This window comes from Dasypus novemcinctus, chromosome 21 (genome assembly GCF_030445035.2).
Source record: "Dasypus novemcinctus isolate mDasNov1 chromosome 21, mDasNov1.1.hap2, whole genome shotgun sequence".
Lineage (NCBI taxonomy): Eukaryota > Metazoa > Chordata > Mammalia > Cingulata > Dasypodidae > Dasypus > Dasypus novemcinctus.
In genome coordinates this window covers 62187494-62202876 of record NC_080693.1, presented here as the reverse complement: position 1 = coordinate 62202876, position 15383 = coordinate 62187494, and the positions used below count along the sequence as shown (strand labels likewise).

The 15383-nt window shown below is 45.1% G+C and overlaps 2 pseudogenes; both read left to right on the top strand.

Annotated features, from left to right (window-relative positions):
* Positions 1 to 10991: 10991 nt before the first annotated feature.
* LOC101445401 (ADP-ribosylation factor-like protein 5A pseudogene) lies at positions 10992 to 12581 on the top strand (annotated as a pseudogene).
* A 216-nt stretch (positions 12582 to 12797) lies between these two features.
* On the top strand, positions 12798 to 14195 carry LOC101445851 (S-phase kinase-associated protein 1 pseudogene; annotated as a pseudogene).
* The last annotated feature ends 1188 nt before the right edge of the window (positions 14196 to 15383 follow it).

Sequence of the window (15383 nt, the reverse complement as noted above, 5' to 3'; positions counted from 1 at the left end):
GTATCATGTATTTAGCATGTAACAGTCCTTCATTCCTTTCTTCTGCCTTCTTGAGTGGAGGATTCTGCCTCTGCTCATATACTGTACTTACAGCAGTGTCTTTGGAAGTCCACCAAGATCAGGGTTGCTGTCACCTCCCCCTCCACCAAAGCTATGATACGTTTGGGCTGGAAAGGACACAACCAGCTCATCCTGGCTTCCTGCTTTACCCATGGGGACACCAGGGCCCAGAGAGGGCACATGAGCTGCCTTGGTAGAAACTCGGCATGGATGGCATGTACCATGTCCTCTGAAGATAAGCAATTCACAGATCAACTGGTATGAAAAAAAAGCCTCTTGATGATTTTACGGCCATTGGCATAGAGCACCGGAGAGCCCCTTACCACAAAACCCATGACATCAGCTCTAGGGAACTTGGCCACCTGCAGCAATATATGCGCGCAAAGTCAGTGTTGACATTTACTGACCTCTCACCTTGTGTCATGTACAGGGCACCTCAAAATGGCTGCACATACTTTCAACTGCCAGAAGAGTGTTTCAGGCCTGACTTAGACAGCTATTCAGACAGGTGCCCTCAACTCAAAAACCTCCCCCTCTTTAATTTTAGGGAAAAACATGTATAGTTAGGTGGTTTTCCAAGAACAATAAAAATATGAAAGCATACATTGAGAAAGGAAATGAATGTGGGCATGGGGGCGTGAACACAGTGTCCTAAGAAAGAAGGAATTTTCTGAAATAACTCAATTAGGAAAATACATAAACACTTGAGCAAAGTAGGTGAAAGTAGCATGCAAGGGGAAAACAGCTTTTGAGCTGGCGATGGCATTCACATCTGTGGGAGGGGGTGGGGGAAACTAATCCAACCTCGAGGGAGAGGACTAGTTTGTTTTCAGGGGAAGAGGGTGGATGTCTTTCATGAGGTTCACCAGAAAACAAAGCAGATTGAATTCAACAATTTACTTGGCTAACATTAAATTAGTCCAAACAGAATAACAGGTATTTTATGCATTAATACAAAATGTGATAGAGTTGTATAACCTACTCTTACAGTTCAGAAATATGAAAAATGGCTCTTTCTTGGTTCCTAAGAAAGTTTTGTTATTTCAGTACCCATAAATCCTAAAGACATGCTGAGGCTCACATCATGGCGAGGGCCTCCTGTGTAACTGCACGTATGCACATGTATGTACTGGGTAAGATGTTAGTATGAGAGATGAAAGAGACAGTCAGGAGACAGACTGAATTCAGGAAGGCATTGTATGTGGTGCCAAAATGTCCTGCAGTCCCAACACACTCTTTTTTCTTCTTTATTTTCTTTTAAATGTTACATTAAAAAAATATGAGGTCCCCATATATCCCCCATCCCACCCACCCCACCCCTCCCTCATCAACAACCTCTTCCATCATCGCAGCACATCCACTGCACCTGGCGAATACATTCTGGAGCACCGCTGCACCATATGGACAGTGGTCCACATTGTAGTCCATACTCTCCTGCAGTCCACCCAGGGGGCCAAGGCAGGACACACAATGTCCAGCATCCATCCCTGCAGCACCACCCAGGACAACTCCAAATCCTGAAAATGCCCCCACACCATATCTCTTCTTCTGTCTCCCTACCATCAGCAGCCACTGTGGCCACCCTCTCCACATCACTATCACAGTTTCTTCCCTTACAATCACAATAGTTCCCCAGCAGAACACCAGTAAGTCCACTCAAATCCATACTCTATTCCTCCATCCTATGGACCCTGGGATGGTTATGTCCAGTTCCCCTCTATATGAAGAGGGGCCTTAGATTCCACATAGATGATGGATGCAATTCTCCTGCTTGCAGCTCTAGACACTCTTGGCTCCCTGGTGTGATGGTTGACCCTCTTCACCTCCCTGTCAGCTGGCCGGAGTAAGTCCAACAAACCAGAGGGTAGAAGCCGCAAGTCTACTGAGGCCCAGGGCCTGGCCATCAAATGGACAGTCCAGAGATTCAGGTCTCCTGAGTATACACCAACCCAAATGCCAACCACAGGCCCGGTAAAAGTAACAGAAGAGGCATGTGTAGAAAGGCCATATCAGAGTCCAACTCCATCACACTCAGTAACACAAACTCCAAAGTAGGGCCAACTGACATGGCCCTGAACTCCAGAGCCATCTGCTATGACCATAGAACTATGGGTCTTTGCAGCCCTCAGGAGAACCAGCACCTGGGTTTCTGTCCACCTTGGCTGTCTCTGGTACCCTGGTACCCTGGTGAGGTGTGCATAAGCATCACTCCTCTGATCACCTCCCGACTCTTTTTTGGATACTCATAGCCATATACACTCACTTGTCCTTTCCATTTCCCCCTTTTATCCAAAGTCAAAAAGCAGTTTTTAACACCTGATATTACATGTAGGCTGAGATACTCTGGCAGTCTGAGTTGACCCCTTTATTCAAGGTCTTTTTCTAGTTACATCATCAGCTGGTGCTTGGTAGTTATCCCTTGGTGCCAGGGAGGCTCATCCCCGGGAGTCATGTCCCATGCTGGGGAGAAGGCAATGCATCTACATGCTGAATTTGGCTTAGAGAGGTGCCACATTTGAGCAACATGGAGGCTCTCAGGAGGTAACTCTTAGGCACTCTGCACCTCTAGGCCTAGGTCATATTTCAGGCACACAGGCTCATAATTAGAGCCATCAGTATCAAGGACTCATCGTTGGACCATCCATCTTTTTTGGTCTTTGCCATTGCACTTGGGGGATTGTTGCTGTTCCACCAGGGAATGTGAGAGAGCTCCCCCGGCCAGGAACTCAGCACTCTCTCAGCTGTTGTTTCCAACTGAAACCACTATGAGAATATCCAAACCTTTCTATGTACCCTGTATACATGCCCTGGAGAACTCCCTCCCAACCATGTGCCCCCCACCAATAACACCCCACACGAGTGCTCCTCCCCCCGCCATAGTTGAACCTCTCTGTGGTCTAAAACTTCTTCAAAAAGGAAGCCCAATATATTGCCAAGTTCCATTAAGAGTAAAATGGAATATAGTGACCAACCTACTCTTAAGTCCCAAGTGAAAACCAGTGTGTCAGGCAAGTTTTGCTATTAATAGCATGGCAGGTCTTTTCCTTAAGAACTTAAATGAAATCCAGGATGCCACCTGGTACTGGTGGGAAAACAGACAGCTGAGCATGCCCTAACGAGAACTCCCTTGCAGGAAGCATCTGTATTTCTCATTTCTTTCCTGAATTTGATCCAAGCTATGACTAAGGTACCCTTGATGGAGGACAAATAGGGCTGTTTGGGAAAGAGTGATGGCTTCTTTCCCCGTTTTCTCTGTAACCCACAAGACTACTGCTGACAGAGTCCTCAGTTCTCTACTTGAAGGAACAAGAGCAGATCTTAATGAACTTCCCCGGGGGCTGTGTCCAGAGCACAGGAGGTATTCACAGGGACAGCCCTTTTCTCTTTTGCTGAGCCGTTTCATAAACTCCCTGCTGTAGCCACCTGCAGGCTGCAGCCTGTTTGTAAACATCTCTGTTCGTCTTAAAATACCAACCTCAAAGCCAAGAGTTTCTGAAAGAACGGAGTAATCAACATTTTCTTCTGTGAAAAGTCCCTTTCTTTCATATTGCTTAACTTGTGTCTTTGTGTTTTTGTTGAGGACTTGTGCATCTAATAAACAATCACAGAATTAATTTGTTTATTTATTCGGCAAAGATTTACTGAGAATGTACCATGTGCCAGACACGGTGCTACGCACTGAGGTCACCCTGGTGAATAACACAGTCATGGTCCTTGTCCCTTTGGTGTTTACAGCCACAGAGAAGAATGACAAGAAAGAAACAAGCAAATAAAGGTTTAATTATAAATTCTGTAAAGTAATAAAATTGTTAAAAAAATAAATTCTGTTAAGTCAAAGAAGAGAAAGAACAGGTGACATAATAGGGAATAATGAGGAAGGGGGATGGAGAGCAGTGTGGAGGGTTGTGGCAGAGCCAAAGGCTTAGAGAGAATTTAGATCTCCCATAATCTCCGGCATCTGAGATATCTCAAATGAAGCAGTGAGCTTCCTATGCAAAGAGTTTGTTTTAGGACAAGTCTGCTAATTTCCCTTCCAACCAGATGGCCACCCACGAGCCCCTTCTTTATAGAAATCCTGGCACTGTGAATTGTCGCCCAGCTAAGAAGGTGACCGGGATCTTGAAAGGGTGCTGGATGCATCAGCAAGTCACACATATATCAGGTACCTCCTAAGTGGCAGCTGCAAGAAGGCAAAGAATAAGTTCAACACGGGGCGTGTGTGCCTGTTTACCCAAACAGTCCTCTCCCGCCACTGCTTGGCCATTTCTTCTGACCCCAAGAGGCCCAGCTGTATACCTGTTAGCAGAGATAAAACACTTTGTATGTATATATAAAAATAACAAACAAACAAATAAATAAAATGAAAAAACATACAAACAAATCCCTCCTCCCCAAATGCTATGTATGGCTTAGGAGAAAGAGGGTGACAGAGTCTCAAAGGGACAGGGAAGAAGTAATGGTTAACACCCTCCTCCCCCACTCAGTTACTGCAACTCCAGTGCAAAGCAGATTGGTGGTGCTGTACAAGTTTTATTTTATTTTATTTGGGGTACCAGGGCTGGGGATTGAACCCAGGACCTTGTATGTGGGAAGCTGGCACTCAACCACTGAGCCACATAGACTCACCTGAGCTGGCTCCCCTGAGCCTTTGTTTGGCTCCTTTGTTCGCTCTTTGTTTGCTTTTTTGTTTTTAGGAGGTACCAGGAACTGAACTTGGGACCTCCCATGTGGGAAGCAGGTGCTCAACTACTTGAGCCACATCTGGTCCCAAAGTTTTATTTTATTATTGTGATAATGAAATATAATATCAAATGTATAGTTCTCCTGCTAGGCAGTTTTCTAAGTACTTGATGACTAGGAACTCATTTAATTCTCCTAACAACCCCATGAGAAGGTCCTATTGTCATCCCCATTTACAGATGAGGAGACTGAGGCACAGAGAGATAAGGAGCTTGCCCGAGTTCACTCAGCTAGTAAATGGTGGGCCCAGTTTTTGACCCTGCAGCCTGGCTCTTAAGTCTGTCTGCTTATCCACTGTGCTAAGTGCCTCTCCGTAGTAGGTCTACTAATAAGTTCCCTTAAAGAAAAATCACACGAATCAGATATCACCAGCATCTTTTCTATTTTCTAAATTAGCATCTCTCTTTCTCCGAGTTAAAGGAAGTGATTTCAGGACCTGGGGCATTTAAGGATCTTGAGGCTGTCCAATGTTTTTGGCAAGGAAAAATGATCAAATAAGCAACCTATAAATAGAGGTGAAACCTTCCTTTGTAGTGTTGCCATGTAGCCTCTAAATTTACCTCTATTAAGGCAGGCACAAATGTTGTAAGGCTGGAATTGAGGAGTCAGGGTTTTATTTTTTATGGGGTCCAAAAACTAGCTCCCTAACTCCCTGCAAATAATTCTAAACCTGTTTGTCTCCCCTTTCTGTTAATTTGGGCTGGAGCTCTATGGAGACAGTATTGTATGTGTTCCACAAATGGCTCTGGAAAAAATTGTGTTTTTCCTGTTTTTAGAACCTCAGTGTGGGTGAATTGGGGACTTCCACTCAGCTTGGAAAAGGTGAAAAACCACTTTGGCGAAACAGTTCAGCCTGTCCAGTTTTCCTTTGCTTTGTCATCACTGCCTGTTACCAGTAATATTGACCCATCCTGAAATTTGGTTTGCAAACAATTTTGAGTTTCTTGTAATTTACTTCTTGCCACAGACCAGAACCCTTTAGCAGTCTCAATTTAAAGTGAGGGTGGACCCCAACATCCAGATACCGTCCTTTGCAATTTTAACAGCAGAGGGTGCTGCAACCCTCGCTGCCAAGGCTTCTGGCTGAAAACGAGGATCAAACGAGGATCAAAGCACCCCTGCTAATTCAGCGTTTCAACCTTTCCACAATTAAATTGATGCTTGATATTTTATGCATTTAACTCCACCGTTAGAGTCAGACCAGCGATTCTGACTTGTACTAGTCCTAACTCAATTCCGAAAACAGCATTCATCATTTCCATTTTCCTCTAAATTCCACTGTATTGATTTTATCAACTGCTACGAGACAGGAGACATTTTTTTCTCTTCCCTTTTTTTTTTTTTTTTTAAACCATGGCCTGGATGTTGCTTTTTGGTTCTTTCTCAAGTCTTATTCCATCTTCCAGAAATTCTGCATTTTAACATATTATTTTCAACTTCTTGTCATCCCACAGCCCTTTCACCTCTTGATTGTTAACAGAAAACAACAACAAGATTTATTTCCAATTAGTTTCATTATTTGCTCTAAGCAAATTTGCTTTATAAGAATCCAGACATGCCCCAGAGATAAATCAAAGGTAATTTATTTTATGAAATGCTTACAGTAGGCTTTCTTGGCAAGATATGCTGAGAGTTCATAATACAACCTGCTGGGTGCAACGTTTCGTTTGCTCCCCACTTCCTACAAGCAGAGAGTCTATCTAGCTGAAGAGTTGGATCACCTGTTTCTATGTGGTTTCAGCCAGCTTGAGGAGCAGGGAGGTATGGGGATGCTGAGGGAGCTTGGGCACCATAAGAGTTGTGGCTGCAAAGACTGGCTTCTGATGGCATCAGCCCTCATATGGGGGATACATGTTGACAAGATTCTAGACATGGGCAAAATAGAGATATTGGGAGACCAGACAAGGACTCAGAAAGATTACCATCTGGGGTCCCCTTCCGGAAAAACAAACAAATACTTGATTTGTTTTGTTGGATGAACTCCAGCAAAACAAGAAAATAATTCAAGAAAGAGGAAACTGTAGGATGTAAGAAAGACTGAAACTAATGGAGGACTGCAGGTAAAGAGCTCACAAAGTAACAGCTGTATTATATGACAATGACAGTTAAAGTCTTCAATGGGATGAAGGCATACATCTTGTCTGCCAACAAGAAAACAAAAAGATAATCAGAAACTTCTAATAAAACAAAAGTATATGCTGTTCAAGAAAGCTATGATCCGCAAACAAAACAAGCTATAATTATAAAATGAATTTGAGAACAACCTACAAAACAGAAGGAACAGTACTTTCTTTTTTTTTTTTTAATATTTATTTATTATTATTATTTTTAAATTACATTAAAAAAATATATGAGGTCCCATTCAACCCCACCGCCCCCGCCCCCCACTCCCCCCACAGCAACACTCTCTCCCATCATCGTGATACATCCATTGCACCTGGTAAGTTCATCTCTGAGCATCACTGCACCCCATAGTCAATGGTCCACATCATAGCCCAGACTCTCTCATGTTCCATCCAGTGGGCCCTGGGGGGATCTACAGTGTCCCGTAATTGTCCGTGAAGCACTATCCAGGACAACTCCACGTCCCGAAAACGCCTCCACATCTCATCTCTTCCTCCCGTTCCCCACACCCAGCAGCCCCCATGGCTACCGTTCCCACACCCATTTCACATTTCCTCTGTGGACATTGGATTGGTTGTGTCCATTGCACACCTATGTCAAGTGAGGGCTTAGATTCCACATGGGTACTGGATGCACTCTTCCCGCTTCTAGTTGTAGACACTCTAGGCTCCATGTTGTGGTGGTTGACCTTCTTCAACTCCATGTTAGCTGAGTGGAGTAAGTCCAATAAGTCAAAGTGTAGGAGCTGAAGTCTGTTGAGGCTCTGGGCCTGGGTGTCATATTATCAGTCCAGAGATTCAAATCCCCTACATATATCTTAAACTCAGCTCCAACTACAATTCCAATAAAGTAGCAGGAACAGTACTTTCTAAAGCAACAAAGCCAAGCCCCCTTTATTTTATTTTATTATTTTTTAAAGTCCTTTTCATTTTATTTTATTTTATTTCTTTTTTTATTTCTCTCCCCTTCCCCCCCCCCCTCAGTTGTCTGCTCTCTGTGTCCATTCGCTGTATATTCTTCTATATCCGCTTGTATTCTTGTCAGCGGCACTGGGAATCTGTGTCTCTTCTTGTTGCATCATCTTGCTGCATCAGCTCTCTGTGTGTGCAGTGCCACTCTTGGGCAGGCTGCACTTTTTTCACGTGGGGCAGCTCTCCTTACAGGGCACACTCCTTGCACTTGGGGCTCCCCTATGTGGGGGACACCCCCGCATGGCATGGCACTCCTTGTGTGCATCAGCACTGCGCGTGGGCCAGCACACCATATGGATCAGGAGGACCTGGTTTGAACCCTGGACCTTCCATGTGGTAGGCGGACGCTTTATTCATTGAGCCAAATCCACTTCCCCCAAGCTCCTTTAATAAGGTAATTTGGGGTCAAGGGGAGCAATAGGGCTAACAGGGACTCTGATATCATGAATAAATATTTTGGATTTATAATAGTTTCTAATCACAATATTTTCCCCATGATGTGCTTTGTTGTTGTTTTTTTCCCTTTGACTGACTTTTACAGGAATATAGATAAAAGTATGGTGTTTTGATAGGATGTTTTCAGATGACATATTCAAATTATTTACTGATTTCTAAGCCATGAGCGCTGACCAATTTCAACAAATATTTTTGAGTGTCTACTATGTGCCAGGCATTATTCTACATACTTGAATACATTAGTGAACAAAACAACTCCTATCCTAGTAGAGCTTACACTCTAGTGGTGCAGACACATATAGTACATGACAAATATAATCAATAAGTAAATGATAATAGTATGTTAAAAGATAATACATGCTAAGGGGGTAAAAAAAGGTAGAAGAATAGAGAATACAGGGGTAAAAGTGGGGAGGGGAAGGTAGTAGGTTGAAATTTCAAATAGGATGGTCACAGAAGGCCTCATGAGAAGATGATGATTGAGCAAAGACCTGAAGGAGATGAGAGCTTTGACTAAGCAGCTACCTGAGAGAAGAGCATTGTGGCAGCTGGTGCCAAGGCCCCGAGGCTGGAACTGGCTTGGCCTGCTCCAGGGAAAGTAAGGAGCCGAAGAGGGGGTTACTGGGGAGAGTGGGAGGAGATGAGGTCAGAGAGAAGAGGGCAGGTCATGTAGGGCCTCGTGCTATATTCCAGGTGAGAGAAGATGGTGACTCAGCTCCAGGTAGATATACCTGAAAGTAGAGTCATCAGATATCCACACAGATGAGGAAGAGAGATATGAAGGATGATCCCCGGGGCAGTTGGAAGGATGGTGTTGCCATCGCTGAGCCAATCAGGGAGTCTGCAGCTGGGCACTGGAGTAGGGTCCTGAGCTCCTTGCGAGTAGGGTCCTGAGCTCCTTGCTTGGCCTGTCATTGTGTGGGGCAGGCATCAGGGTAGCAGGGGAACTTGGGAGCTCAGCGTATCCTGTGTGTCTATTCCAGGGTTAACAGGCCCACAATGGCCTTGTATGCTGTGCTTATAGCTCAGCCTTTCCCTATTTTCTCTTAGAGAGTCAACCTAAAAGTAGGTGTCTTAGTTTCCTGGTTACTGAAACAAATACCATACAATGAGTTGGCTTAACCAATGAGAATTTATTGGCTCATGGTTTTGAGGTTAGGAGAAGACCAAAATCAAGGTGTCGACAAGGTGATGCTTTTCCTCCTGAAGACTGTGGCACTCTATGGCTGGCTGTCCTGTGTCCTGAGCCTTGTGGTTCCTTGACTTTTGTCAAGTGGAATGCACATGGTGGTGTCTTCTCCTCTTCCAGTTTCGCTGATTTCCAGCTTCTTGTTTTCTGTGGCTTTTTTCTCTCTGTCTGAATTTCATTCTGCTTATAAAAGACTCCAGTAAACCAAACTAAAGCCCAATATGATTCAGTTGGCCACACCTTAACTAAAAATATCACATTCGAAAAAGATACTGTTTGGGAGTGGATGTGGCTCAAGTGGTTGAGCGCCTCCTTCCCACATGAGAAGTCCTGGGTTCAGTTACCAGTGCCTCCTAGAATAAACCAAACCAAACCAAACCAAACCAAGCCAAGCCAAGCCAAGCCAAACCAAACCAAACCAAACCAAAACAACAGAATACAAAACAAAACACCAACAAGCAAAACAAACAGAAAAAACAACTCAGAGGAGCCGCTGTGGCTCAGTGGTTGAGCTCTGGCTCCCCACGTACAAGGTCCTGGGTTCAATTCCTAGTCCTTGGTATCTAAAAAAAGAAAGGTTCCGTTTACAGTGGGTTCACACCCACCAGAATGGATTAAGAACATGTTTTTTTAATTTTCCCGGGGTACATAATTCAACATACCACAGTGGGCTTGGATCTTAAAACTTTTTTTTTTTTTTAAGATTTATTTATATTCTTTTATTTATTTCTCCCCCCTCTTGTTATTTGCACTTGTCTGCTCATCTTCTTTTTAGGAGGCACCAGGAACCCAGGACCTCCCATGTAGGAGGAAGGCACCTAATCACTTGAGCCACCTCCACTCCCCCCATTTTTTAAAATTAAAAAATAGATTTTTGATTGTTGGATAGATATCAGAGGGTCTTCTGACTTTTATAGGATAGCTGACTAACTTTAACTACCTGGAAATAAATATTTGTCCGTTAAGAAACCCTGGTTAGGGAAGCAGATTTGGCTGAATGGCTAGAGCGTCCGCCTACCACATGGGAGGTCCAGGGTTCAAACCCCGGGCCTCCTGACCCGTGTGGTGAGCTGGCCCACACACAGTGCTGATGAGTGCAAGGAGTGCTGTGCCACGCAGGGGTGTCCCCCATGTGGGGGAGCCCCATGAGCAGGGAGTGCACCCCATAAGGAGAGCCACCCAGCAGGAAAAAAGAGCAGTCTGTCCAGGAGTCGTGCCGCACACACGGAGAGCTGACACAGCAAGATGATGCAACAAAAGAGACGTGGATTCCCCGTGCTGCTGACAAGAATACAAGTGGGCACAGAAGAACACACAGTGAATGGACACAGAGGGCAGACAACTGGCAGGGGGGAGAAGGGAAGAGAAATAAATAAAAAATAAATCTTTAAAAAAGAAACACTGGTTAATAGTTGAATTAAAACACCCTGGTAGCAGACAATGCAGCAACCATGGGGCCAGGCGAGTGCCTTGCACTGGGTGGGGAGGCCTGGGCTTCAGCCTCCTTCTGGTTCCTGGGCCACAAGCCCTGGAGCAGCAGCAGCAGCCTGGTGGAAGGCTCTGGGTGTTGCTCACCTCCCCTCAACCTGAGCCAGGGGAGGCCAGGTGACCCAGGTGGCTGGAGGGGGTCCGCTACCCAAGAATGGGGAATTCTCTTCACTAGGACGCAGAGACTGTTCAATCATCAGGAGCACATAGTACTCATTGTTGGGCTGGATAATGAGGGAAAACTACTATCCTTTACCAATTTTCTGTGAAGGAGGTTGTGCACACATCCCCTACAACAGTAAGTAATGTAGAAGAGATAGTGGTTAATAATACATGTTTCCGGGTGGCAGACTTGACCTAGTGGTTAGGGCGTCCGCCAACCACATGGGAGGTCCGCGGTTCAAACCCCAGGCCTCCTTGACCCGTGTGGAGCTGGCCCATGTGCAGTGCTGATGTGAGCAAGGAGTGCCCTGCCACGCAGGGGAGCCCCACATGCAAAGAGTGTGCCCCATAAGGAGAGCCACCCAGCATGAAAGAAAGTGCAGCCTGCCCAGGAATGGTGCTGCACACACGGAGAGCTGACACAACAAGATGATGCAACAAAAAAAGAAACACAGATTCCCGTGCTGCTGACAATAACAGAGGTGGACAAAGAAGACACAGCAAATAGACACACAGAACAGACAACCGGGGTGGGGGTGGGGAAAGGGAGAGAAATAAATAAATCTTTTAAAAAAATTATTCATAGCAATTTTATTAAAAAAAAAAAATAGGGAAACGGACTTGGACCAGTGGTTAGGGCGTCCGTCTACCACATGGGAGGTCTGCAGTTCAAACCCTGGCCTTCCTTGACCTGTGTGGAGCTGGCCCACGTGCAGTGCTGATGCGCGCAAGGAGTGCCGTGCCACGCAGGGGTGTCCCCCGAGTAGGGGAACCCCACGCACAAGGAGTGAGCCCTGTAAGGAGAGCCGCCCAGCGCGAAAGAAAGTGCAGGCTGCCCAGGAATGGCACTGCACACACGGAGAGCTGACACAAGAAGATGATGCAACAAAAAGAGACACAGATTTCTGTGCCACTGACAAAAACAGAAGCAGACAAAGAAACAAGACAAAGCAAATAGACACAGAGAACAGACAACTGGGTTGGGGGATGGAGGGGAGAGAAATAAATAAATAAATCTTAAAAAAAAAATACACGTTTCCTAATGTGGGATATTGGTGGTCAAGAATCTCTTCATTCTTCCTGGAACACATACTATACTAACACTGAGTTTGTAATAGTTGTGGACAGGACAGATAGAGAAGGGATTTCTGTAACTAGAGAAGAACTGTATAAAATGTTAGCGCATGAGGACCTAAGAAAAGCTGGTTTGCCTGATTATTGTTAATAAACAGGCTGTTAAAGAATGTATGACTGTAGCAGAAATCTCCCAGGTTTTGAAACTAACTTCTATTAAAGATCACCAATGGCACATCCAGGCATGCTGGGCTCTTACCAGCAAGGGATTATGCCAAGGACTTGAATGGATCATGTCATGATTTAAGATTAGATGATCTCCACTGACCTCTTCTAATAGATTTTGTATAAATGAAGTGCTGGACTTTACCTGAAAGCTGCAAAAATTAATGGTTTTGGGAAGCAGATGTGGCTCAAGTGATAGAGCTTCCATCTACCATATGGGAGAACCTGGGTTCGATCCCTGGACCTCCTGGTGAAATAGAAGAGAAAGTGTGCCCATGTGGCGAGCCAGTGCCCACACAAGTGCCCGCATGGTGAGCCCGTGCCTGTACCAGTGCCTGTGTGGTGAGCCAGGGCCCACACCAGTATCTGTGCAAGTGACCACGTGGTAAGCCAGTGCCCCACGCAAGTGAGTCACGCAGAAAGATGATGACGCATCAAAAGAGAGACAAGGTGAAGCACACAGAGACCAGGAACTGAGGTGGCGCAATTGACAGGGAACCTCTCTCCACATCAGAGGTCTTCAGGATCAAATCCCAGTGAATCCTAGAGGAGAGAAAATGAGAAGAGAAGAACAGACAGCAAAAACAGCAGGGTGGGAGGAGGGGAAAGGGAAAAATAATAAATCTTTTAAAAAAGCTAATGGTTTAGTTATATTTACAGTAAACTGATTTACACTTGTTTTTTTTAAAGATTTATTTATTTATTTATTTCTCTCCCCTTTTCCCCCCACCCCAGTTGTCTGTTCTCTGTGTCTTTTTGCTGCATCTTCTTTGTCCGCTTCTGTTGTTGTCAGCAGCACGGGAATCTGTGTTTCTTTTTGTTGCGTCATTTTGTTGTGTCAGCTCTCTGTGTGTGTGGTGCCATTCCTGGGCAGGCTGCACTTTCTTTTGCGCTGGGCGGCTCTCCTTAGGGGGCGCACTCCTTGTGTGTGGGGCTCCCCTACGTGGGGGACACCCCTGCGTGGCAGGGCGCTCCTTGCACATATCAGCACTGCGCGTGGGCCAGCTCCACACGGGTCAAGGAGGCCCGGGGTTTGAACCGTGGACCTCCCATGTGGTAGACGGACGCCCTATCCACTGGGCCATGTCCGCTTCCCTACACTTTTTCTTTACAAAGAAAAATTAGGTAGAGGCCTTGTTCTTTCCCTTACTTTGTCCTGACACAACCCTGCTCTTGTCAGCCTCCAGTCCACCATCTCTTTGAGATCAAACACCGTGCCTTCAATTAAGTTGCAGAGTTCTGATAGAAAGATATTTGGAGTTGATGTGGAAATTGCCAAACCATCTGTGACTATAAAGACCACATTGGAAGCTTTGGGAATGGAAGATGAAGGAGATGATGCCCAGTTCCTCTACCATACGCTAATGCAGCATTATTTTAAAAAGGCCGTTCGGTGGTGCACCCACCACAAAGATGACCCTCCTCCTCCTCAGGATGAGGAGAACGATGGAAAGCAAATGGACGATATCCCTGTTTGGGACCAAGAATTTCTGAAAGTTGACCAGGGAACACTTTTTGAATTTATTCTGGCTGCGAACTACTTAGGTATCATGAGTTTGCTTGATATTACATGCAAGACTGTTGCCAGTATGATCAAGGGGAAAACTCCTGAGGAGTTTCATAAGAGCTTCAACATCAAAAATGACTTTACTGAAGAGGAAGAAGCCCAGGTATGCCAAGAGAAGCAGTGGTGTGAAGAGAAGTGAAGCGTTGTGCCTGACACTGTAACACTGTAAAGGTTGTTCCAAATACTAGTTGCGCTGCTCTGTTTATAACTGTTAATATTAGACAAACAGTTGACAAATGCAGCAGCACATCAACTGTATTAGCAGAATATTGTCCTCATTGCATGTGCAGTTTGAGAACAGATTCTGAACCTATGGCTGAGTTGCTTCCAGGATGATCACATGTTTTTTTTCTTTGCTCTGAATAAAACTGAACTGTGGGATCTCTATGGAAAGTTGCATTTTAGGCTTTCCCTCTTTAAGTAAAGCAGTTTCTGCCTAGTTTACTGTTCAGTTGCCTTCAGTTTAGTGACCTTTAAAAGTTGGCATTGTAACTAAAAACAACTTGGAAAAAGTTTTCTGAAACAGAATTAACAAAGTATTATCTTTATTCATGAGTTGGAAACTGGAAAAAGGCTGTTTGGGGTAAATATTCTGAGTGGGGTTATTAGGATGCCTTCCAGCTCTCTAAAATCAAGGAGTACCACTGGTATTGATTAGTCCATGTAGAGAGCTCCCTTATTTGGAACTGAGGACTTGTTTGTTTGTTTTTTTAAAATTTCTCTCCCCTCCCCCTACCCCCCAGTTGTCTGCTCTCTGTGTCCATTCGCTGTATGTTCTTCTGCGTCCACTTGTATTCTTGTCAGTGGCACTGGGAATCTGTATCTCTTCTTTCGTGTCATCTTGCTGCGTCAGCTCTCCGTGTGTGCAGTGCCACTCCTGGGCAGGCTGCACTTTCTTTCGCACAGGGTGGCTCTCCTTACGGGGCTCACTCCTTGCACATGGGGCTCCCCTGCACGGGCACACCCCTGTGTGGCACAGCACTCCTTGCGCGCATCAGCACTGCGCGTGGGCCAGCTCACCACACGGGTCAGGAAGCCTTGGGTTTGAACCCTGGACCTCCCATGTGGTAGGCAGACACTTTATCTGTTGAGCCAAGTCTGCTTCCCTTGTGTTTGTATTTTTAATCTGTTCAGCTTTGGATATATTGGCTAGGGATTGTTGCTAAGCAGTTTGTGTTTTTTTGAGAGAAATATAACTAGGGGGTCTGTAGCTTTTCAATTGAAAAAGACACTTAACCTATGTGATATGTCATCTTTTTAATAATCGTTATTCCCGTTTGAGGAAAACTCTTCACACTACATGCATGTAAAAAAAAAAATTAACCTT